Genomic DNA, 24,152 nt, shown 5'->3' on the forward strand with positions numbered 1-24,152 from the left:
ACGTTCTGGTCAAGCGTTAGAAACACTCCAAGATAATGAAACCCTTCCTTCGTTGTCTGGAGCCTGTCCGGAAGACTCGGCCACTGCTTTTGCCCCGTCGGATCGTATAATACCGACTTGTGCCAGTTAACCCTGTATCCCGAGTGGGCTCCGTACCACTCCAGCTCCGAAAAGATTATCGGGATCGTCGTGACAGGGTGGGTAACATAGAGGAGGACATCATCCGCATAGAGAGATATTTTTAACTCCATCTCGTCCTGCGGTCCCTTTCGGAAACCCCTAATCCCTGGGTGTTGTCTGACCATTGCCGCCAGGACCTCTATTGTCATTGTAAAAAGCAGGGGGGACAAGGGGCACCCCTGCCGGGTGCCCCTGCAGATAGGGAAATCCCCGGAGGTGACCCCATTTACTCTCACTCGTGCTCCTGGATCCGTATACAGTAGTCGTATCCATTGGCGGAAGATGGGCCCGAAGCCCATTCGCCCCAGGACCCCCTCTACGAAGGGCCAGTGCACCAAATGCCTTCTCTGCGTCTAGTGAGAGAAACCAGTGTGGATCCTTCCTTCCGCTCACCTCCTGCAGCCAATTATGCGATCTTCGTAGATTGAGTCTCGTCGCTCTGCTTGGGAGAAAGCCCGTTTGGTCCAGGTGGACCAAGCCCTGGAGCACCCTCCGCAGCCTGAGGGCCAGCACCGTCGCCAGTAGTTTCACTTCAGTATTAAGAAGTGAGATCGGGCGATAGGAGGTGCACTCCTCCGGCGGTTTCCCTTCTTTAAAGATCGGGATGATCGTGGCCAATCGCAGGTCCGGAGGGAGGCTTCCCTCTTCTCTCGCTCCCTCGAAGAGCGCCAGCAAATGGCGAGCCAGAAGGTCTGCCGTCTTTTTAAATAATTCCGCCGGGAACCCGTTCGGGCCCGATGCTTTCCCCACCCTCAGCCTGGTCAGCGCCTTTTTGACCTCGTCTAACGTGAGGGGAGCCGCCAGCTCTTTAAGGTCCCCATCCGTGAGCACTGGTAGGTGAAGATCTGCCATGTACCTCAGCGCATCATCCTGCGTGCCCAGGTCTCTTGCCGCATAAAATGCCCTAAAGTGTGCCACGAATGCCTCCGAGATCTGAGTATCGGAACGCACCAGGTTCCCCTGCGCATCTCTTACTTGCTATATCCACCTCGCGTCCCTCTCCTTTCTACTTAACCACGCCAGCAACCTGCCCGACTTGTCTCCGACGTCATATAGACGGTGGAGCGTCGCCATCGCCTGTTTTTTGGCTTCTCCCGTGGCGAGATCTCTATATTGCCGTTGAACGTCGAGTAACTGATGGAGCGTCCCTCGTGCCTTACTAAGGCGATATTCCTTCTCTAACTGTAATATGCGACGTTCCATTGTCAGCAATTCCCTCTGCGTTTCCCTATTCTCTTCCACAATCCGATCCTGGACCCTACCTCTCATGACCGCCTTCATGGACTCCCAGAAGGTCACTGGTGACGATACCGAGCCCTCATTGTCGGCTAAGCAGACTTTAACATCCGCTCGTATGCCCTTCAGTACCTTCGAGTTCTGCAAGTCCCACGCTGAAACCCGCCAGTGCCCCTGCCCTCGCATCCGGTTTCCTATTTTCACCACAAGAGGGGAGTGATCCGACAAACCCCTTGCCTTATACTCGACTAAATCCCCCCTAGCCAGCATGTGGCGCGCCATGAAGATATAGTCCAGTCTGGAGTACACCTTGTGGGCACCAGAGAAGAATGAATAGTCTCACCATTCCGGGTGTAGCCATCTCCAAAGATCTGTCAAACCTATAGCCTCAATCATGTTGGCAAGGGCAGTCGGGGGTAGGTCTCTCCCCCTTTCTCCAGTCCTGTCAAGCGGCAGGGCCATCGCGTCATTAAAGTCGCCCCCAAGCACCTGCACAGTGTCCGACGTATCGAGCAATATGTCTGCAACTCCTTTCAACGTGGCTGCCTGGAGTTTAGGTGTTGCATAGGCAGACACTATTGTGTACTCTTTCCTTCGCCACATGCCCCGGACCCCCACATATGTCCCCAATGAGTCCGTCCACGTCTGTGTCACCCTAAATTGATGTGTTTTCCTTATTAGGATTACCACTCCTCTCGAACCTTTATTGAATCCCACATGCGCTAGAACCTTGTAGTGCCCGCGTGCTAGGAATCCACAATTACTCCCCATAAGGTGTGTTTCTTGCAATAACGCAAAGTCTGGGCCTAGCTTATTAATGTATGCGTTTACCAGGCCTCTTTTAATTTTCCTACCGAGACCATTTACGTTCCACGTTAGGATCGAGAACTCTTCTCGGTCGAGTCCCTGTGCTACCTGGGCGTCAGGCATGTCATCTCACCCTGTGGTAAGTGGTGTGATGGCTCCCTATTGGAGGCGGAGCCCCGTGTCGTGTCGTGCGTGCCGTCCGTGACCTGTCTCCGTCCCTTTCCCACCCTACCATCCCCAACTGTCCCTCCCCCTCCCGCCCAACCCCCAAACTGTGAACCCCCAACACTCCCCTGTCCCTCCCCCCTCCCCCCCAATTTCCACGGAAACAGGACTGCTGGCGGAGTAGGCCTGTCGCCCTCCCTTGCAATCCCCCCTGTTGTCTATCTATCGTCTACTCTCTACGTGGTTAGTACTTAAACATTCCCGATCCACCTAGCCCAAGAACACAAATACATTGGTGAAAAGATGAGAAACAAACAGAAAATAAAAGGGGGTGGAACAACTTGCGTGCTCCATCGGTTGTGAGCTGCGATCTCTACTGTCCATTCTGGCCGCACTCAGGGTATCTGGTCTCAAGTCCTCCATGTGACCCGTTGTGTCCCGCTCCAGGTCACGGATCGCTGCTTCTAGCGGGTGCATGGAGCTCTTTTCCATCTCTCCCCTCCCAGATGCGTGGCCATCCACATCATCTTCCTCCTCAGAGCTTCATTGGGCCGCCAAGCAGCTAAATCTAGATCCCGAAACTTTAGTCCCTCCAGGTGACAGGGAGTTCTGCTTTCGGCGTCTCGGCGAGCCACTATCCGGGTAAGGCGTCTTGTGCAACCGCTTCCCATTTCTCTGCCTTGTTGGTCCCTGAGTCTGTGATGTCGCCGCTGCCTTGGGCCGTGCGCCAGTGCCGGCCGGTTGTTCCCGGCCTCCGTCCTGGTCAGGTCTCAGTCTGCGGAACGCGGGTCGTTCCTCCATCTACTGCCAGGCCTCCTCTGGGTGTGTGAAGAAATGTGTTCTACCATCATGTATCACCTTGAGCTTCGCCGGGAAGAGCAGCATGTATGTGATGCGTAGGTCTCTCAATTTTGCTTTTACCGCATCGAAGGCTCCTCTCAGTTTTTGTACCTCTTGGCTGTAATCCGGGAAGATCATAATGTTTGTATTTTCCTGGCGTATCTCTCCCAATTTCCGAGCCTCTCGCAATATCAGATCCCTGTCCGCAAAATTGAGGAAACGGGCGATGAAAGGGCGAGGTCGTGCGCCCACCGGCGGCTTCACCAGTAGCGCCCTATGAGCCCGCTCAATCACGAAGCAGTTCGAGAACTGGGTCTTTGGGAAGGTGCTCTTCAACCAAGTATGGAGATACTGCGCCATGTCCGTCCCTTCGATGCCCTCTCGAAATCCCACGAATCGCAGGTTGTTGCGTCTCGCCCTGCTTTCTGCGTCATCCACCTTCCATAGCAATTGTCTGTGTGAGGCCTGTAGTTCCGCCATGTCCTTCCGGAGATGGGTGAGAGTGTCCTCCGCTTCACCAATCCGGGTTTCTGCCGTCTGCACCCTCTCCGACAAGTTACAGAAGTCTTGCCTCAGCAGTGTCACTTCGGAGCCAACCTCTCCAATCTTGACCTCCAGCGCTGCCCTCGACTCGTGGATGTCCGTCCTGGAGGCTTAAATGGCGTCCATCCGCATCTCCGTGTCCGAGCGCGGGGCAGGGGGGCGAGGTGCTACCCCCATTAGCGTCCGAGTACGTGCATAATCCTCCATGGTCCCTTGCCTGGTGGGTTTCTCAAGCTGGGCCTTTTTCCCCATCTCTAGCCTCAGCGCAAGTTCTTCGGCACCAGCGTGGGAGGTCCGTCCGGTCTCCACCCCCCTCTCTCGGGGGCTCGTCGCCAGCTGTCTCCACTCTCTACAGCACCCCGCCGCAGTGCCTACTCAAAATAGGCCCCTACTTCTTGGGCGCTGCTGTCTTCCGTGGGCTTGGCTGCGTTGGGGTTGGCTGCCTGGATCTGGACCACCTCGGTAGAGCTTGCGTTTGTTTTTTGGGGTGGTGCCGCTCTCTGTGGCTGAACCCCGGCGGCAATGGCGCGGCCGGGGTATGTATCCCTCTATTTCCTCTTTACATATGTCCCTGTAGCGGCGCTTCCACCTCTGTTGCTCTCCGTGCCGTTCCCCGTCTCGCTCCCGGTTTCCCAACTCTCGGGGGGGGGGGCTCGTCTGTTCCGCCCGCTCTCCGGCCACTGATTGGGGTGGGGGGCCCTGGCCTGCCACTCAGCCACTACGAGGGGGGAGATATCCAGGTCCTCACGGTCTCCGCTCTGCCCTCCGGTCAGGCTCCACTATCTCCCGGGCCCGCTACAGCCTGCGTCCCGGGATTCCCCTGTGGCCGTCTCGGAAAGCGTCGCCCGCCTCTCCCGACAACCTCCAGGCAGACCCCAGGACGGCTCCTCCAGTCGGCGAACTCCTTACCGGCGGCTCTCCACGGTCAAGCCGGGTCCCTCGGAGAGTATCGTCTCTGCGGGCCGCAGCCGTCTGTCTTGCGCGCCCGCGCCGGGGGTAGGCGACGATTGCCCCAGCCCCCCCGGTCCAGTCTGTCTCCGCTTACCGTGGATCTGCGAGGGCTACAGCGGCCCCTAGTCTGTCCATAGAATGCGTCGAGGCGGCCCCCGTCTCCCTACGCCACACTCCACCCGGTTGCGTTGCGGTCTTCTAGCTCTCTGAGTCCGGCCGCCATCTTGCTCCCCCTCAGCCTCACTCACCTCCCGTTCAGCGCCTCGCGATCCGGGGGCTCATTTCACCTCACGCCTCGTCTCCCAGACTCTTTAGCTGTCACAGATCTGGTGCCGTGGCAATCCCTTCTCCTCTGGACTGCCGGACATGGTATTATCGCCGGATTTGGAGCAGCTCAACCCGGGTCATTGCAATTTTGTGTGGGAGAGAGGGGCGGGGACATTCAGATCTGAGTCTGGATCTCACTTCTTTGGGAATCTCCCTTCTAAGCCAGAAGCTAATATAATTTGCCACATGTTGGGAGGATTGCCATTCAGGGGAAAGGGGATGTTTAATTAAGAGAGGATCGAACATATAGTGGCCGAAGGGATCAGTAATACCCGTTTTTGGGTCTGAGGCCTTATATGCCTCTTCAATATTTTCCACATGTTCATCCACAACCTCCTCTGAGTCAGTATCAAAGGTTGAGGAGCACAATATATCTATTTTGGCCACATCATCACTATCAATATGTATAGTGTCTTCAGGGCCTGATATATGCCCTATTGTGATGCCCGAGGCATCCATCTGGTCACCGCCTGAAAAGCGTGAGTGAGCTGCCTTAATCGTTTTTTTAGTTTTTTTAATACCTTTTTCAGAATGTCGTGGTGCAGCTCTCTTCTTTGGGGCCTTAACTGCCCCTTCTTGTGTGCCCATAGAATGCATAGTACTAGTGCTGGGCCATGCCTTTGATAGCAATTCGAATTTTTTATTAATTGTCTCATTGAAGAAATTCATGGCTCTGCCCATGGCCTTAGAGACCATGGACTCAAGCTTACCTTCGAGGTTGGAGTCTGGATTCAGAGACATTATGAAAGTATAATGATGAAGATTAGATAAGTAATGGTACCTTGTCTCTTCTCCCTCTTTTTTTTTTTAATATAGAAGGGATTAATTAATTAAATTGTATATATTTATGTATATAATATTTTGGACTTGAGGAATAAATTGAAGGGGTAATATTCCTGTTTGAATTGATTTTAAGCCCGTTGGAAAAAGGGGTGTCAAAAAACTGTGAAAAAATTCCTTTTCAAAATTGTGTCAGTAGGTAAAATAGATCGCGTTGAGCAACAGCAGCAACTGCCAAGTGTTGTCTGCTGAAGTTATGGCAACCACGCACATTTTTTTACTTGCGCAGTAGTTGCCAATGCACTTTCCTCTAATTATCTTTCCCCCCGCGATGCGTCATTAAAACACGCATCGCGGTGGGGAAGAAGGACTCCCAGCGTCTTTCTCGTAGTTAAAACGAGTATCGTGGTGCTTGAGGAGTGGAGGAAGGGCATGGGGAGAGAGGATAAGTGTGCCTGCAGCGTGCTGTGTCATGCGAGGGGAAAGGTATTGAACCTAAGACGGCTTGTGTTAGATTTTGAGCGTTGCTAGGCAGCCCGCTCGTGTATGAGCGAAAAACAAACAAAGATAAACGGACGCCCAATACTTGTCAGAAAGAGACAGTGAACAATTAGTGGATAAATATATAAATAGTACAATATAATTAGTACCTTACCAAGGAGGTCTCCCAAAGAGGGATGATTTACATAAACAAGCTATAGGAAGGGTCTATGATAAGACTAATTACATTAATTAAATACATGGTAGGGTCAATAGGACCCAGTCATGAGAGATAGAGAAGGGTATAAGGGTTTATCACATAAGGAACAATAATTTCCATAAATACATAAGAAATAATAAGGAATGAAATGAGGGTACTTATCTCTTGTGAGCAGCAGCAAAAAAGAAGGGAGATGACTGCATGTTCACAGACTTTATACTTTATTGGAATGTTACTGAAGTTCTATATTCTCTTCATTGTTACCGTTGAGCTGTGGCAATAAAGGAGAATTTGCATAGTGTTGGCCACCATGTCGTGCCATAAAACTGCAATTTATGAACATTGATACTGAAAACCAAGCCTTACCAAAGATTTTCAGTTCTGTGATCGCCTCTGAGAGGGGTCCTTCCGAGTCTGTTACTGCGAGCAGTGAATCACCAGTATTCATGCAAAGATTGTGTTCTATGAGTCATATAGTCATCTCCTTAACTTTATTATGTTGCAGAACTGACATGTATTTTGCAAATTATAGAGGGAACAAGGAGGAACCTTGCCTTGTCCCTGGTTAAGTTCTGATGATGTATGTCAGTCAGACATTGGCTTGGAGTCCGATGGTCACCCGAGAGCCATGTCACAAAATTGCAGATCCATTTCCATGCACTGTAGTGTTAACTTAATAAACGGTCAGTAAATGCCGTCAAATGCTTTCTCCATGTCGGTTGTTAACAACACTGCATCCCTGCCCGCCTGCCCCATTTTATCAATTATGGAGTGTCTGTTTGGTGCTGTCTGAGCAATTATGGCCTGGTATAGCGATATTGCACAGTATGAGGCACACAACTGTAGGTCCTTTTCCATCTTGGTTTATATAGTTATAGGTTTATAGTTAGTGCATCGATCTGAGCAGTTCCCCTATCCACCCCACTGTATTAAACAACTATGTGAGGATGAGAGTGAGTTTGTGACAAAGTCTTTTAGAAAATAGGGCTGGGTAGCATTAGGCCATGGGGCCTTTTGTGTTTTCAATATGGAAATGCCCGTAAACATCTCTTCGACCCTTATGAGTCTCCCCAGAATCTTGGCCTGACTCTCGAACAGGCTTGGATGAGGCACACTGTTTAAAAAGTCTCCCATGACCCTCATCCGAACCTCCTCAAGTATATACTGCAAATTTGGGAAATGAGTAATAACAGCACCTGTATGAACCAACATGCCTTGTCATGTGGCTTGTGTTTTGTCTCCATTTTAGTTTCTCGTTTTAAGCTAGCATCATATTTTAATGGTGGTTTGCAAATTTTTTCCTCTTCCTGGAATGGGCTTTGCATGCACTTCTTTATAATTAGCATTGTCACCCTGTAGTCTGCACATTTATGTCCAGGGTCGAACAAACTTAGAACATGAAGCATTGTTTTATTGTATGTGCTAGTGAGCAGACAGCTCTTCTGCTTTATTCTAATTAGAATGCTGTTCTACACCTCTGACACAATATGATAAGCCTGCTAAAAATAGTGTCCATGCTGAAGATTTTGAGAGGTTTAATTACTATCTGAGTCATCATGGACTGTTGCTGTGAGCTGTAATTTAGATGGAGTCCTGCTGTCCCCGACCGTCATCCTGAAAAGGAAGATAGCTGTATTTGTTATGTTATGTTATGGGAGCTTATATAGCGCGCAGCTACCTCCAACGGAGGTGTCCCAGCGCTGTTACTAATCATGTGGACCTGAACGGAAAGGAGCTGTGACCAGTGAGGAGATGAATCAATGCAAAAGAAAAAGCCAGGTTTTCAAGGCCTTTCTGAAGACATTTTCTTTACAATTACAATTACAATTACAATGGATGCACTGATCTTGACTTTCTAACATAAGGTACCAAGGAAAACGTTGCCTGGCAGATGGGTATTCCTGATATGCTCTCTTTAGCATAGGAATTAGCAATAGATAGGAGTAACTATAGCAACAAAATGAACAATCAACCCGGTTGGATTTTTTGAGTTTTTTACCATTCTAATAATGCCTAAACAATTATGTGTCTTATCTTTCTCATAATTGCACTTCATGTTTTATATGAAAAGATCAGTACTTTTCAATAAATGTTGGGAAATGCAATATTGCAATTTTCTTTTGTGAACATTTTGGGATAGCAAAAATGACAAATTGTAGTAATCCATCTTGTCATCCTTTATTGATCACTTCACAATGACTATTGGGAGCATGTATGTGCCTTGAGCCACCCAGTGCAGGCATGTCAGTGGGCCTTCATTTTGAAATTTGTTACTGCACGCAAGCTTTGGGCTTGGTTTGCCTGGTAATGACCATCCGGTGCGAGGAATGCTGCTTGTTATATTTCAAATGGAGCGCCAGCACATCCGCAGGCCAGGATTGTATTTTAAAAGATCACGCATTGTGCATGTGTCGAGATAGTACGTGAGTACATTGTATGCAGCTGTGATATTTGAGGCCCACTTCATGGTCACAGTGTTCTCTTTCGGTATATTGTCGGTGTTGCCAGCACGTTGGTAATGAATGGTAACTTGCAGTCAATGCTGTGCCTGACAGTACAATTTGGAAGTCTACAGGAAACATTAATGCACAAATCAAGGAAGCGTGGATTACCTTGAGGTGAGGCACGGGGCACTTAACAAGACATTGCTCTTAAGCAACTATCCGCCTTAAATTGGATACGAGTAGAACTGTGATCTGTCATTAAAGATTCACAATGTACAAGCAAGATTACACGTGAGAGGGTCACTCTACATTAAAAGAACACATCTGTGAAGTGCTGTGAAATGTTAGACACCTGGGACTTTAAGTGGGGAGTGTGCTCTGAGTCGTACAACCCAGGTGAGAGGTCACTCACCGGAGTAGCTGTTGTACAATTGTTTGCTTGACTGTCTAGTTAGAACATGCATTTCTGCTTTATATACACATGTTTGCTTGACTGTCTAGCTAGAACATGCATTCCTGCTCTATAAACTAGCCTCAGAATGTGTAGAAAGTATCATTTTATTTTCATGTGTTTTGTTTTGATTAACATGCATGCACTATGGTATACATCTCTTTAAGTAGTCCTATACTATTGTTTTACTCACGCTTTTAACGAAATGTCACTTTAAAATGTCACTTTACTGTTACAAGAGGGGTGTTTTAAGGGGGTTCTCTCTCTTTTCACAGTTAATAGGTTTTAGTCCCTTTCAACATAGTTTTCACAGTTCATGGGAGTAGTTACCTTGTGCTTCACACTTTGTTTGTTGTAGTGGGTGTTAGTCCCATCTACGCAGTTTGTAGTGGGTTTCAGTCCCATTTAAGCAGTTTGTAGGGGGTGTTAGCAGTGCTTAATTTGTGCCGGTGCTTTCCGGTGCTTAGCACCGGCACTTATTTCTCAGGGCCGGGTCTATTGACAAACCTGAGTGCCAACTTACATGGTGGCAATATGTGTTTCACGATATCAGCACTTCACACGGTCTCCGTCCCGGTGAAGAGCTGATATCAAGCGGTAAATCCGTGCCTGGGTTCAGTCAGTGTAGCAGTGGGTCACTGATTGGATGGGACTTGGTTCTGTGTGGGGAAGCGTAATGTTTTTAAAATTCCACGCAGCCCGCCTTATTATGTATGACTCATTTGGCAAACAGCACGCACACCGCCAGAAACTGCCTGAGTCCCTGCTTCAGCGTAACAGTCAGGTACATCAATCAACGTAGCTCTACCAATGACTAGACAAAATACAATTATTAACCTCCCATGTCCCTCCTCCGCATTGAATCGTCAAGTGTCCTGAGTCGTACTCGGACCAATGTGAATCAGTGTCCCAACTTTTCACCCGCCCCAGCATACTGCGCAGCCGTCAGTGTCAGTCGAAGAAGCAAGCAGCATGAGCATGACGTGCAGTAGCAGGCCTCTGAATCAGGTAATTAAAAGGCCGTAAATAATGCTGCTTTTATTTTAGACTGGTATTGCAGCGTGTGAAAGATGGAGACACTTGTGAGCTGAGCTGCTTGCTTTAAAGTTTACTCACTGTTCACCATTTCAGTTCAACATGCCATCATGTTTGAGGTGACGCTGCGCAGCGGTTCACACTCGCACAGTAAAATGAGTAATGGATATTTGCATACATGCCAACATTTCAGAAGAGCAAAGTGGGAGATTTTTTTAGAAAAAAATCGGGAGAATGGGGCCGTGAATTGGGTTACTGTCAGGAGGGCCCCCAACAATTAATTAATCTTCACAAACATTTTAGACCATTAATCGAACACGGGTCTATGAAGATTCCCAGTAACTTTATGACATTTTTATTTCGCTTGTTCAGTTTGGTACGTCCAGTTCTGACTTTATTGGCAACCGCATATACTTACAACATCAAAGGTAAACGTCCTAAAAAGTATTTCTCTGCTGTGGATTGCAAGTCAGTACTTATGAAGGTGTCACTTGCAAGCTCACAGATAATACTCGTTATGCGGTCACTTGCAGCTGCACGTTACAGCAGTGTGTCTCTCTTGCACAGGTATTGAACACCACTGAATGTCATTGTTTTTTTTAGTGCACATGAGTCCTCTCATGTCATAGTAGTTATCTGCTATAAAAAAAAAAATCAAAAATTGACAGGACTATTCGGATGCATAGATTGGCTGCGGTGAAGTTTGCAAAAACACAATATAAATGAGTAGAAGAACATAACTGTTCAATCAGATCCTTCCTCCATAAGGCAACACATTTCACTCACAAAGATAAGCATAAGAATGAGACATTTCCACGCTTATGAATATGCTTTGCTTGTCTCTTTTCATCAGCGTTCTCACTGGCACTTCCACTGAGTGTGCGTGCTTTATGACACATCAAGCTGTGTTTCGACCAAAGTATTCTGTTTGGGTTAAAGTGCTTTACAATTGAACCATCCATCCATTTTGCCCAAGGAAGATACATGGCTCGAAGGGACTCTTCCTATCTTGCTCCCAACCCCATAAGTAGCCTACCCAAAAAGGGTTCTGTCCCTGACTTGGTGACGTAAGCTCCAACTCACATTTGCACATGCAAGAAGGAGGGGCACATCCAAATTGGCTTAGGAAAATAATTGCGGGTACAGTGGCCTGGCCTCTTCCACCGGCAATCTACAGAACGTTTACAAACGTTGGCATTTGTTTTATCCCTCCTTACTGAGAAAGATATAAATGTGGCAGACAACAGCCAAACACCACAAACTTTTTTTACCATTTCTACACAAGCTGGTAAAGTTTAGTTTTGTTCAAGCAGTCATCCTCTGCAAGAATGATGTGTATTTTAATGTTACTTTCCTCACATAGAGAGAGACCCACTATAGTGATCTTAGCATTCTCGGACACTTGCATCATCTAGGCAATATTTATATTGTTGCCTATTTTTTTCAACGTTTGTATTGTCTATTGCTGTAGGCTTATCGACCCACTGGATAGGAAAATGCAATAAGAATAATTTTAGCATGACCAAAACAAAATACAAATTATCGTTTTTGAAATTCATTACATATCTGAGATATCCTCATGCATATTTGTTATGGACGTCTTGAAAATCGAATTGGATTTTCCTGTTATGAAGGTCACCAATGCCAGCCTAATCATCATGATTTGCATTATCATCGATTATGTTATCATTCGACTAAGAGGGTGATGGGTAGGAGTTGGCATTAGCGAATGGGTGAGGAATAGTGGGTGGGTTGGGTTTGAGGTTTGATTTACGTTTAGGGTTGGGAGTAATGGTTGTAGCTACAATTAGAGTTATGTTAAAAATTATGGTAACATTTAGGCTTAAGTTAATTGCAAATGAAATTAGGGATATGTGGTGAGAAAATGAATGTAGAATATAAGATGAAGATCTAGAGATATAACGGTATGCATGTGGGTAATGGCTATCTGTACTAGCACTGCAGTGAGTCTGAGTCAGTTTGCCAGTATATTCTTGTTTTAAAAGCACCTGCTGCCGAGTTCCTGGGCTCCAGTAATATTCAGGCATAAATTAAAATGTCAAGATAACTCTGGTGATTATTCGTCTTCCTGGACCTGGAGAGAGACAGGAGTTTTGTCTAGGGGAAGTTGTGACTGCTTGAAAGGTAGTACAGGGTTATATACCTGCTGCAAAGAAAGTTTACCATGCAAATCAAAAAGTGCATATAATGTAAAATAGGTCAGTGCGTGTTACTGTTTCTGTCAGAGAGATCCTTTTGTTACTTGCAGTTTGTAAGTTAAAATCCTATCATAGAACAGCAAGCTATTAACAAGTCTGTCATCAAAGAGCTGCATGCAAACGGCAAGTTATATATTAGAGCTATATGTTTTTTTGCCCAATCTTTCATTATCCTAATCTTGCAAGAATGGTTAATTTGGGTAGAAATCAATTCTTATTGAAGAGAACCCCTAACAATGCTGTTATGTTTTAAATTCTGAATTTGCGCTTTTCCAGACTTCGAACTCTTAAACTATATTGCCTACAATGACAATCATGGATGACATGTGACTGCTATACCTTGTAGTCCTATCTGATGTAACATTCCCTATATACTGATTTATACACGTAGGATTGTATCTCTGCAATGTGTGAATGATGCAAAGTGCTCTTACACCTTACACTGTTCACAGGGCAGAGGAACCTCCTATCAAAACCTTTCTATGAGGAAGGCTCCCTTGCTGAAATTCGGATCAGTTATATATTACATCTGACTTTTAGCAGTGCCAGTTGAAGATGTGGGTGGAGCCAGTGGAGAAAGTGGGCGGTGCCAGTGAAAAGTAGGTGTGGCCTCCGACAAACAATTGAGCACATGCACTTCATATTTTACAAATTAAGCACTGGGTGTTAGTCTCATCTATGTAGTTCTAATGGGTACGAGTCCAATGTTCTATTGCTAATGGGTACGAGTCCCATGTATTCAATAGTTTTGTTCACACTCTAAGCTCCACACTGGGGTTCTAATGGTTAGGAGTCCCATGAGTGTTTTTTTGGTTCTGTGCACGTTTCTAACCTTCCCAAAAAAGGTTCTTTAGGGAACGAGCCCCTTGTGTTCTGCTGTCTGTTCATGCTACCAACCTCTTTATAGGTGTTCTAATTGTGTTTCATTGTTTGTGCGTACTTTTGTGCACACTCAAGGTTGTCTGCCCTTAAGCCTCTGTGGCTGAATTGTTAGCAGTCAACATTCTTTTCTTTTTTTCACCTTAATTGTTTTTTCTTCCATTGATGTTGGATGTAAGTGTTCCCTGTTTCTGGTCCATTTATTCACCTGTATTTTTAGGAAAGTCAGTTCGGGTGTCCATCACCCATTGATACTGTTTCTTTAAAATAATTATAGGAGGATGATGGGTGGGTGATATATATATTGTGTATATTTGTCTATGCATCTCATGTACATTGTTTATTCTTCTTGTTCTTGTACTTCTTGTACATGTCTTGTATATTTTCTCTGAATCCTCTTTCCATTTCTCTTGTACTTACTTTGGCACACCTCCTGCGTATTTTCTTTCATACCCACAGTGATTTTTCTTGATTTCTATGCTTTTATCCTTTCATGTGTGGGCTTACTTTCCTCTTTCCTTTCCTCTAATGTTGTTCATTTTTGTTGTTAGGGTTCTCTTTGTTCCAACCTTTTCTTATTTACTGTTTCTACTTTGTGTTGTAGATGAAAGGAGGATATGTACTAATCTGTATTATACTTATTTCTCCCTAGCTGCTCAGCAAGTGTGAATGTGATGCATGGAATGGTGGTGCGGTGGTCTTGAATGGAATGTATGGGTGCCTGGATGCTTCAGTGTGACAGTTAGAGTATGGGCTGAGCAGCAGCCAGACTGCTGCTGGTTGGGCTGTATCTCTGCAACTCAACTAACTGTAATTGAACCCAATAGATCTGCTTGAAACTACGCTCTGGCTGCAGACTTCATCACCACACAAATGAAAGTGCTAGATCTGTTTCCATTACTTTCTTCTGAATCTAAGAGTCATCTTCTTGGTTACTTACAACTTTGTAGGCTTAGGATTTTAATTACATTACTCTGAGCCGGCCTACCAGACCAACATTTACTAATTACATAGTAAGACTCTTATTATAAAGTTTTGCTGTTCTATGTACACAATCCTATTAGATTTGTAGGAACTGCATTACATCCTGAATCCAAATTGATAAAACTAATGTGGCTCTTGACTTTTCATGCCCTCATTTTCCAAGCCATAGGTTTGCCTGTCCTGTTCCCCCTGCCTAGTTCTACAGTATCATTCTCAGCAGCCCATAACATTATCAGTGCTGAAAGCATATTGAATTGCATCTGAACAGCACGAAATGTTTTCTACATTTTGGGAGCCCTGTGTTGGTGGTGTTCTTTTTCTAAATCCCTCCCTTGCTGTTCTAAGGATGAGCATAGGCCTATTCTGGTTCTTGTTCTTAGATACTGACATAGCAATATATTTACCCCTTAAGTTGGACTTCACGATGTCCTATAGTGTCTGTATGCTCAACCCGTTGTACTATTATCCTGTGTGTATTGAATAATGCTGCCCTCTATTTCATTCCTGTTCTCTTCTAGAAAGAACCTGCAGAAGTCTAGAGTTGAGATTAGCTGGGACCTTGGCACCCAAATTGGAGTTCGGCCAAAAAGGACATTACCCCTATTTCAATTACTCCCACCAACCCTAGCAAAGAAGAAGTACTTATGATGTGGTCCAGCAAAATAATTGTGTGCTGCTAACTAGCTTGTATAATTAATTTCCCTGGGGTTTGTAGAGTGCCAAAAATATGTCTGGCCCATTTTCAGCCAGCTACTCACTCCGTTCTGCTGAGTTCGCCCCCACCTGTCCTGATTGCCGACCTGACATGTTATCATTATCCAGAATCAAGATAAAATCAACTTCTATGATTAACTCCTTATCTAAAGAATGCATGCTGTTTGTTATAGCTAACATAAAAACATTCCTAGCCCATATATGTTGCCTATTGTGAGCAACATTAAAGGAGTAGCTACTTACAACTACGCTCACAGCCAATGCTTTGCTTCTAATGTCTGCAAGAATTTCTTTGATTCCCCCCTCGAATGTGCTAGGTAGTGGAACCTCCACCCCTGATTTTTTTGTAGGTTTCAACACAAAGTATTGATGGGGAACTATTTGGATAGCAGCATATGCAAGTCTTTCTTAAGTAAATGAGTGTCCTGAAGTGGGGCTATCTGGAACACAGAGGGGACAAGTTGCTACAATGACTTGCCTTAGGGGGCACTGGACTTTGAACTAGTATTATTTACTTCTCCAACTCCAGTCTGCACAACAGTAGGCAAGGTGTTGGACTTATAATCCAACACCACTCCACCAATGCGCCCCATTAAGCAAGACGTTGTAATGGCTTGCGCCTTAAATGAATGCTTGGTTAATGATGCATTTGTTCTACTGCTGGCATTGTAAAGGCATAGAGTGATTCAACCATCGTAACAAAGGATGTTTCCTGATGCTGCATATGCACTTTCCCCTCATCTAGTCACACCATACAGAGGTGCAATCACTGTACCTCGGTGTTGGTACAAAAGGGCACTTATGCATACCTGAGTCATCATAGAAAGCACTTTTGGTCTCCTAAACTTACTATTCAGATTTCTTGGGCATACGGGGGGAGGTGCTGCTGTACTCCCCTGAAGTTGTATGCTAGAAAACAGTAGCCTGTTGTGTCTTGCTCAACATTAGAGTATGTCGTGACTTACACATACCTCTGAACCCTCACCTAGGTCTGAACCCAGGAAACCAGGCCTTTGTACAAAACAGAAGGCTGGGTATGCAGGTGCATGACCAGCTGGATGTCACTTTTTTCTCTTGAGCAACGAGTTGTGTTATGGCCTTTATGTGGTTTCACTGTCTGTTGTCAATGATGATTGGTGAGCATGGAACACTCTTTAGATAAATTCTATTCTAAGGCTACTCTGTCACACATACATAATGAGTGTAAACAACAATTGTTGCCAAGAGTCAAAAGATATTCATTTCCACACATTCCTTGCACATGTTAGAGATTAGTGTGGACAATGTCTCAAATGATTTTATTGCCTTAATGGCATAATTTTCACTGCATGTGTGGGACAGTCCCGGAAAGTGGGCATCTGACAACTTTGTCAGCACCAAGTGTTACAATGATTCATGTCTATGAATAGGGTCAGTGAGGTTTGGCATTGTGTACAAGATGTCAATTTACAAGCAGGTGTGAAACACATGAGCTTCCAAGTAGATGTCAACTTTAGACATTTTGTTTACTCATACTACAAACAATCACACATTCTCCACTGTTCATATGTGGCTTACTGTGTGACACACTATCCTTTGGACAATGGCACTTACAAATGTATTCGACTTGGGAGTCACAGGCTGTGCTGGACACTTATTGGTCCATTCAATGGACGTGTTTTGGACAAATAATAATCAAAATGCAACAAATAATATATTGTTAATTACTATAGTAATTTAATGTTTTAGTTGTGGTGCTGACATAGGGAGGCTAGGAATGTTCAAAACATTGTTGGCCATGATCTACTGTTTACCCAGGTTGTATCATGATGGCGAGCAAGATGCATGTGTGAAATGCTCACACTTTACTGAATGCATAATGGTAAGCATCTGTGTAGATTTGTGTTTAGGATGTCTAACATTAAACATATGAACGTAGAGCTAGCCATATGCCTGTCATAGATAGACCGTGGTTCAAGTGCACCTGTGTAATGACCTGATTGTCCATGCTCAAAACCAGAGTCCCTCATGCATCCAACTAAAAAGTAAGTCATTTTTTATTGTGTGTGTAATGCTGAACGCAATCCACATATAGGTCTAATGCCTATATATTATCATATGTAACTGTCTCATGGATATTTTCAAGTATCATGTAGGATATTTGGCAAGGAGTTGGTGGCACTGTCTGAGCTGGTAATGTTAAATTAACACATTCTCTAAGGACTTACAACACATCAAGCTCCATCACTGGGACACTCCACTGCACTGGACCGTGCAGCAATATTTCACCAGATTTGGGTCACCTCTGCATTAGTGAGATGGTTATCAGGGCTCCTATTAAGCTGAGGGTACTTGTCACCCCTCCCCCTCTCAATTAGGGTGTTCTATTTAGTCTCACCGGAAAGGGGTGCTTTGTCATCAAGTTACTCAGCCAGGTTGGAGACAGGTTTGAGAAACAGAGTAGCAGGATGACTGTTGCTCTGAGGTGAGGGTGGCACAGAATGACCATACAATGGCCTTCAACTTCCTGTATTTTATTTCCTCTACATGACTTCCCATGTATGTCATTTCAAATATATAGGGAGCTGTACCAAGAAGCACATGTGATTTCCATTGTACAGCACAAACAAAGCAGTAAAGTGTCTGATGTTGTCAAGGAATAGGCCAAACATTGGAATGAAAACTTAGAAAAGGTCATATCCAAGGCCATCTGTGCATATGTACACCACATTAAGAATTCATGCTGTGTTTCACTATGCTACACAATAGATGAACCTTGATAGTAAGTGTACAACTGTTGGAGCTGTGCATTAAAGGACAAAGCTGGGTCCACTTTTAGCTGTGAAGATATCGATCTAGACTAAGGACTATATCAACTTGTAAAATTAAGTTGGATGTTAATTATTTGTAGATGTCAGTGACCTCACTTTGCACTAATGCTGCATGTAAGAGTTAATACATATTGAAGAGAATCCTGACCAACGTTGATAAAGATGTTAATGTGTAAGTACATTCTGAACATTACAGTGACAGTACACCTACATTAGGGTCCAAAACATTTAATATTTGTTAGTGAGATTGAAGTACAAAATCAGCACTTGCTTTATGCTGTCGTGACCTTTTTCTTAAATTCTTTAATTTGTACACCATCTGCATAATTATTTGTCTTCATTTTCAGTGGACCAGACTGGCCAATATTACATCTTGACAGGAGCAGGGGAAGATCAGGAGCACCTCAGCTCATCACTGGGCATGTCCACTGGATACCACCAGAGACGAGGAGGAAGAGGGAGACAAAACAGCAGGAAGTGGTAGTACACCCACCCGGACCGATCCAACACCAGCAACATCAGCAGCCCGGGTGGAGGCGGGGGTGATGTTGAGAGTGACATTACCAGCCAGGGGGAAGATGAATGTGTGTCTCCTCCTGGCCCACAAGAACTTGAAATTGAAATGGTGCCCCCTGAGCTTGCAGCAATACCATCTGGGTCTGCCACCAACCCCTCTGTAACTCTTGAGGCCCGTGGTCCATCTGGCCTGCATCTGTACACTCTGCCACTACTCCTCCTCCAAGTACATGTCCAGCAGAGCTGAGGAAGACATCTGCCCCAACAAACCACACCCCTAATGTTCAACCCAAAGCCCTCGGTGTTTCTCCTGTGTCTGCATCCCAGGAAGTGATGGTGCCAAGTAAAGATGTCAGGAATGTATTTTTTCATGGCTTCCAGGAGCTGAAGGGTAAGATCCTGATGTTCAGAGAGTCATAATCAAGTCATTTTGACAGCCTTATTTCTTCCATCACATCCTTGGGTGCACCCATATTTTCTGTGTTGTCACGACGACCCACCTAGGCCACAGTTGTTGAGTCTCCAAGTTCAATTTCCCTCTCTGTTTTCTCTGCTATCCTTTGTACCGCTCATGTTTCTGCTCCCGTGGGGTATCTTGTCCTGCATCTTCCAATGGAGATTTTAACATTGTGGTCAAGGATGAAGATGAGGATGGCCAGTGACTGGACAATATTTTTAGGGTGGACATTGATTTTACAGCTTGTACTTAGACAATTTCCCCTGATGCATCCTGTCGTGTATCATATATTTTATCCAACCACCTTCAAGTTCCTTTCCTCATTCTGCCAGAAGATTTTATTAAATGTTTTCTTCCTTTCCAATGGATAGTGTTGTGTTTAAATGTGTTTTCTTACACTTTCTACAATATAGACATTTTTCTTCAAATCCTTCTCTCTGTTTTGTGTTTTTCATTATATATGCTGGATTAAAAGTATGGACATCTACATTGGTAGGTATTTAACTGTGCTTTAAACATGATACCTTGCTACACAGATGGTGCTACAAATCTACATGTCGTACTCACACATATGTATCATCAGTTACATAGCCTACAAGCAGAGTACCAATTTGATGATCATCAAGTATTAATCGACTCAGTATTGAAGTACTGAATTGTGAAAAAAACTTTTTATTTTATTTTTTGGAACATCTATATTTTACAGTGATCATGGTGATCTGTCTTGTGACTTTGCAATTGTGGTGGTAAGGATCTCTGTGAGTAAGTGTTTTTTTTCACTGGTGCCAATGTGCAGGTGTGTTACTTTGCAATGGTCAGGGTGGGGGTGCCCATACTGTTGTTGGTTGTGTCTGTAAAGGGTCAGAGGGTGCCCTCACAGTTGTTGGTTATTCACGGACATGGGAAGAGGGGCAGAGGGAGCCTGCACAGTTTTTGGCTGTGCCTACACAGGGGCAGAGGATGCCTGCACAGTTTTTGGTTGTGCCTGTACAGGGGCGGAGGGTGCCTGCACAGTTTTTTGTTGTGCCTGTACAGGGGCAGAGGGTGCCAACACAGGGGTGTACTAATGCAGGTTGCAACATGATACATATTTACCATAGTATATCAAGTGCTACAACACAAGGGTTGGAACAAATATTCTATGCATCTATCTGATGTTCCACATACCACCTGGATTGTGTATACCTACATGTAACAGCTCAAACTGTAGCACTGAGGTATTCAATGCAGATGTGCAATGCAAAATTAAATTCCCCAGTTTCAGCCACAGCTTTGTGTGCTATTGAGATCCCCTGTGGTCTCAGCTGCTGAACCTGGTCTAGCTCCTTGATTTTGTGACAGAAGACATGGTACTTGACCCCTCAGCTTTAGAAAGAAGTGACAACTTGATTAATGTTCAGCATGAATTATAAGTGAACGAGCAAAATTAACACAGACATCACTGATTATGTTGGGAACATATCACACACCAACTCAGATGCTTCAGAAAATTGTACTCTATGGCACACTTAACTGACAAATAGATGGTAGTGGGTCTTACTGCTACAGCCAGAATGTCTCCCAAATCACTGGATAAGGTCCTTTGGATAACTAAAAAGCTCCTGACAGAAGCTGTAATGTACCACACACATCCATATTTCAAGAGAAAGGATGATGTGAATCATTTTACATGTGTATGTCATAGATGTGCATATTTAGGGCTGCTCCTCTTTAGATGAGACAATAGAAGCAATTTGATATATACTATAGTAATTCAATTAAAATATAACGTCATCTTTTCATTAGCCAATGTGTTATGAATTACTATACTCTTATGAACCATATCTGCGCATATGGAGGTGAGTGGCATCAGAGATTTTAGATGTACATCACATACTACTAATATACCATCCAATAATAAATAGTGTGAGCCTTCAATAAAGTAATTTTTAAGTGTAGTTACCAGGGTCTAATGTAATGTAAGGTACACTTGTATAGCGCTAATGTCACCCCAAGGGTATCCTGGCGCTTTGATTACCAGTCAGTCACTGCGTATATCTAACTGGGATAGGCAGATCTAATCCCTGGGGAATAATCTGGTTTTCAGTTCCCTCCTGAAACGTAACACAGTATTCAATTGTCTAAGCTCCGGAGGCAGGGCATTTCAAAGTCTGGATGCTGTAAAACTAAAAGATCTGCAACCCATACGAGCTTTGTTAACATGGGGAACACAAACCAGATTAGCATAGGACGAGCGCAAATGTCTTGCGGGGGAGTACCATACAAATTTCCATTGCAGCCATTTTGGTCTAGTTTTATGTATTGCCCTCTAGACGATACAAAGTGCCTTAAATTGAATCCTCTGCGCAATGGGTAGCCAATTTAAATCCCTTATGGCCCGTGAGGCCGAAGCTCTATGAGGCCGGTTTAACGCCAGCTTGGCTGCCATAATCTGCACTCTTTGTAGTTATTTTATCAAGGCAACTGGGGCACCTATAAGGAGAGCATTGCAGTAATCTATTCTGCTTACGACAATACTCCGCACCACTTGAGGTCTAAGTGAGGTAGGTAAAAATGGAAGTATCTTCCGAAGGGCTCGGATCAGAGATAAACAGGTGTTCACCGTTTTGTTCACCTGGGTTGTCCAGTTGTAAATTGCTGTCCAACATCACTCCTAAATTGCGCACTGTACTAGCGGGCAATAAAGAGTTGTTAGCCGGACCTGGCCAAAAGTCTACTGGGAGAAGTTATTGAGCTTCATCTGCGGTGTAGTACAGGACCTCAGTTTTTCCCCCATTAAATTGCAGTGAATTCTCTTTCAGCCATTCTGCTGTTCTATGCATACAATCATGACATTTTTCTAAATACACTGCATTATTGCCCTCAATGGAAAAGACAAGCTGTGTGTCATCTGCGTAGTTTAGGACATCAATGCCAAATTTTATTAAGACAATAAGAGGGCGAAGATAGAGGTTAAACAAAATTGGGCTCCGTGTTTAACATCTCTATTCTGAGAGGTAAATGGCGACAAAGTCACTGCCTGCTGTCTATTAGAAAGATAGGAGTACAGCCAGTCCCATGCCCTACCCACAACACCCATCTCCTCCAATCTCTGAATCAGGATCCGGTGATTAACCGTATCGAACGCAGCTGACATGTCAAGCAGCACTAAAAAGGCTGTCTGACCACTGTCAGCCCGCAATCTCAGGTCATCCAAGACTGCCACCAGGATAGTCTCGGTCCTGTGTGCTGGACGGAACCCAAATTGGACATTGTTCAGCAGATCATTATCCTCAGCATATTTTGAGAGAGATTTGCTCACTATCCTCTCTAAAATCTTAACCGGATATGGAAGCAGGGAGATGGGTCTGTAGTTAGAGGGGCACAAGGGATCCAATGCAGCCTTTTTTAACAATGGGGTAACAACTACCTTTTTTCAGCATTCCCGTACTACACCATTAGTTATAGTTTGACAGCAAAGTTGATACAGATGTGGAAAGAGTTCACCGCCAAACAGTTTCGAGAATTTGTGTGGAAGTGGGTCCATAGGGGAACCTGAAGAGATGCCACCTGCTATTATATTAAATTTCTCCTGCGAGGGAACCTGGAAATGATCCAGAAGTTGATGTTCCCTATCAATTATATCACAGTTCATTGAGATGTCATTACCAATGTACTGATGCGGATCATCATCCGCAGGGGATTTTAATCCAATTAAGATTTTATTAACTTGTCCTCGAAAATAACTGCTAAATCATCGCATAATTCTTGCGATGCCAGAATTTTTGATTTTGCGCAGTCTGGGTTGGATAAACCTCTTACTAGGCTAAATAAAGTTTGAGATTTATTAGCTGAATGTAAAATGGTCTCCTCAAGATATTTGGCCTTAGCTTTACCTATCAGCTCTTTATAAGAATAGAGCAGATTTTTTAAGGCTACTTTGTCTTTCTCTAAGTAATTACTTCTCCATTTCCTTTCTGCTTGTTTACAGCTGGTCTTCATCAATCTAAGCTCTTCGTTATACCAAGGGGCAGAAGTCTTTTTACATCTTCTAGCTTTCCTCATGGGGGCTATCTGATCTAGAGAATTGGTAATCTGATGACACAAATTCAGGTAGTTCATCCCAACTGACTCATAAATGACAAATCCATCATCAACAAGTCGAGGATGATCCGTTAGTATTATATATTTTGGACCATTCTCTACTATTTCGAGTGACAGTCACATAGTTAGCTAGTTTTTGGTGACTAGCTACTTTTAAAGAGAAAAGGACCAACTAATGGTCTGTCCAGCATAGCGGAAGTATCTCCTTTATAGTTGTGACTCTTTCATCACAAAAAACAAGGTCAAGCACATGGCCATTCTGATGAGTGGGATGCAATACCAGCTGTTGGAAATTAACATTCTCACAGGCCTGGCATAGCTCTCTAAAGGCTATCTCAAGGGTACCATTCTCCCAGAGATTAAAATCTCCAAGGATCAATAACTTAAAGTGGGAGTGCGATAGATTATACATTGCATCAATCAATTCTTGATAGCCATGGGAAGTGCCACCTGGTGGTCTATAGCAGAGCAGGCCTGTATAAAGAGCACCACTAGTATCCTTAAGTGAGAACCCCAGTGATTCAGTCCCCGTAATGTCCTCTACACAGAGTTGGCTAACATCCACCTAGTGCGTGCTGTCTAACCATGTCTCACGCCCGCAAGTGGAGTAGAGTTCCTTGTAGTAGGCATTTTCCCGGACGGCATCACAGGGCCAAAAATGATATCAGTGTAATTTCATTTCCATTCGAGTCTACACATGTCAAAATATCCTAGTTCAGTTCACTGGTGTGAGACTATTTATGAATTCTTTGTAAACTATCTCTGGGTTGTCTGATCACAATGTAATACAAAGGACCCAATTCTGGCCATATTTACTTATGAGTTTGTGCCGTGGTATTGGTTGAACTGCCCCATGACATTGTCTTTCTTCAATTTGAGGAATATGTGCTCCAGTGGGTGGATCTACTCTGGATTTTTTGGAAATTAAATTTAGAAGTCAACAGACAAAACCAACAAATTTTGATTGTGTACAACTCCTAACATATTTACTCAATTACTGTGATGGTTACTATTAACTGCACATGTTTATG

General features: G+C 44.5%; 1 long non-coding RNA gene across 1 annotated transcript; it reads left to right on the forward strand.

The window, feature by feature from the left end:
* The first annotated feature begins 10,377 nt into the window (after window positions 1-10,377).
* LOC146809201 (uncharacterized) lies at window positions 10,378-19,471 on the forward strand. Its single transcript, XR_014966374.1, has 2 exons — window positions 10,378-10,432; window positions 18,413-19,471. It is a non-coding gene; the product is annotated as an uncharacterized LOC146809201 (long non-coding RNA).
* The last annotated feature ends 4,681 nt before the right edge of the window (window positions 19,472-24,152 follow it).

The sequence above is a fragment of the Triturus cristatus genome, chromosome 7 (assembly GCF_964204655.1).
Source record: "Triturus cristatus chromosome 7, aTriCri1.1, whole genome shotgun sequence".
In the NCBI taxonomy this organism is placed as follows: domain Eukaryota; kingdom Metazoa; phylum Chordata; class Amphibia; order Caudata; family Salamandridae; genus Triturus; species Triturus cristatus.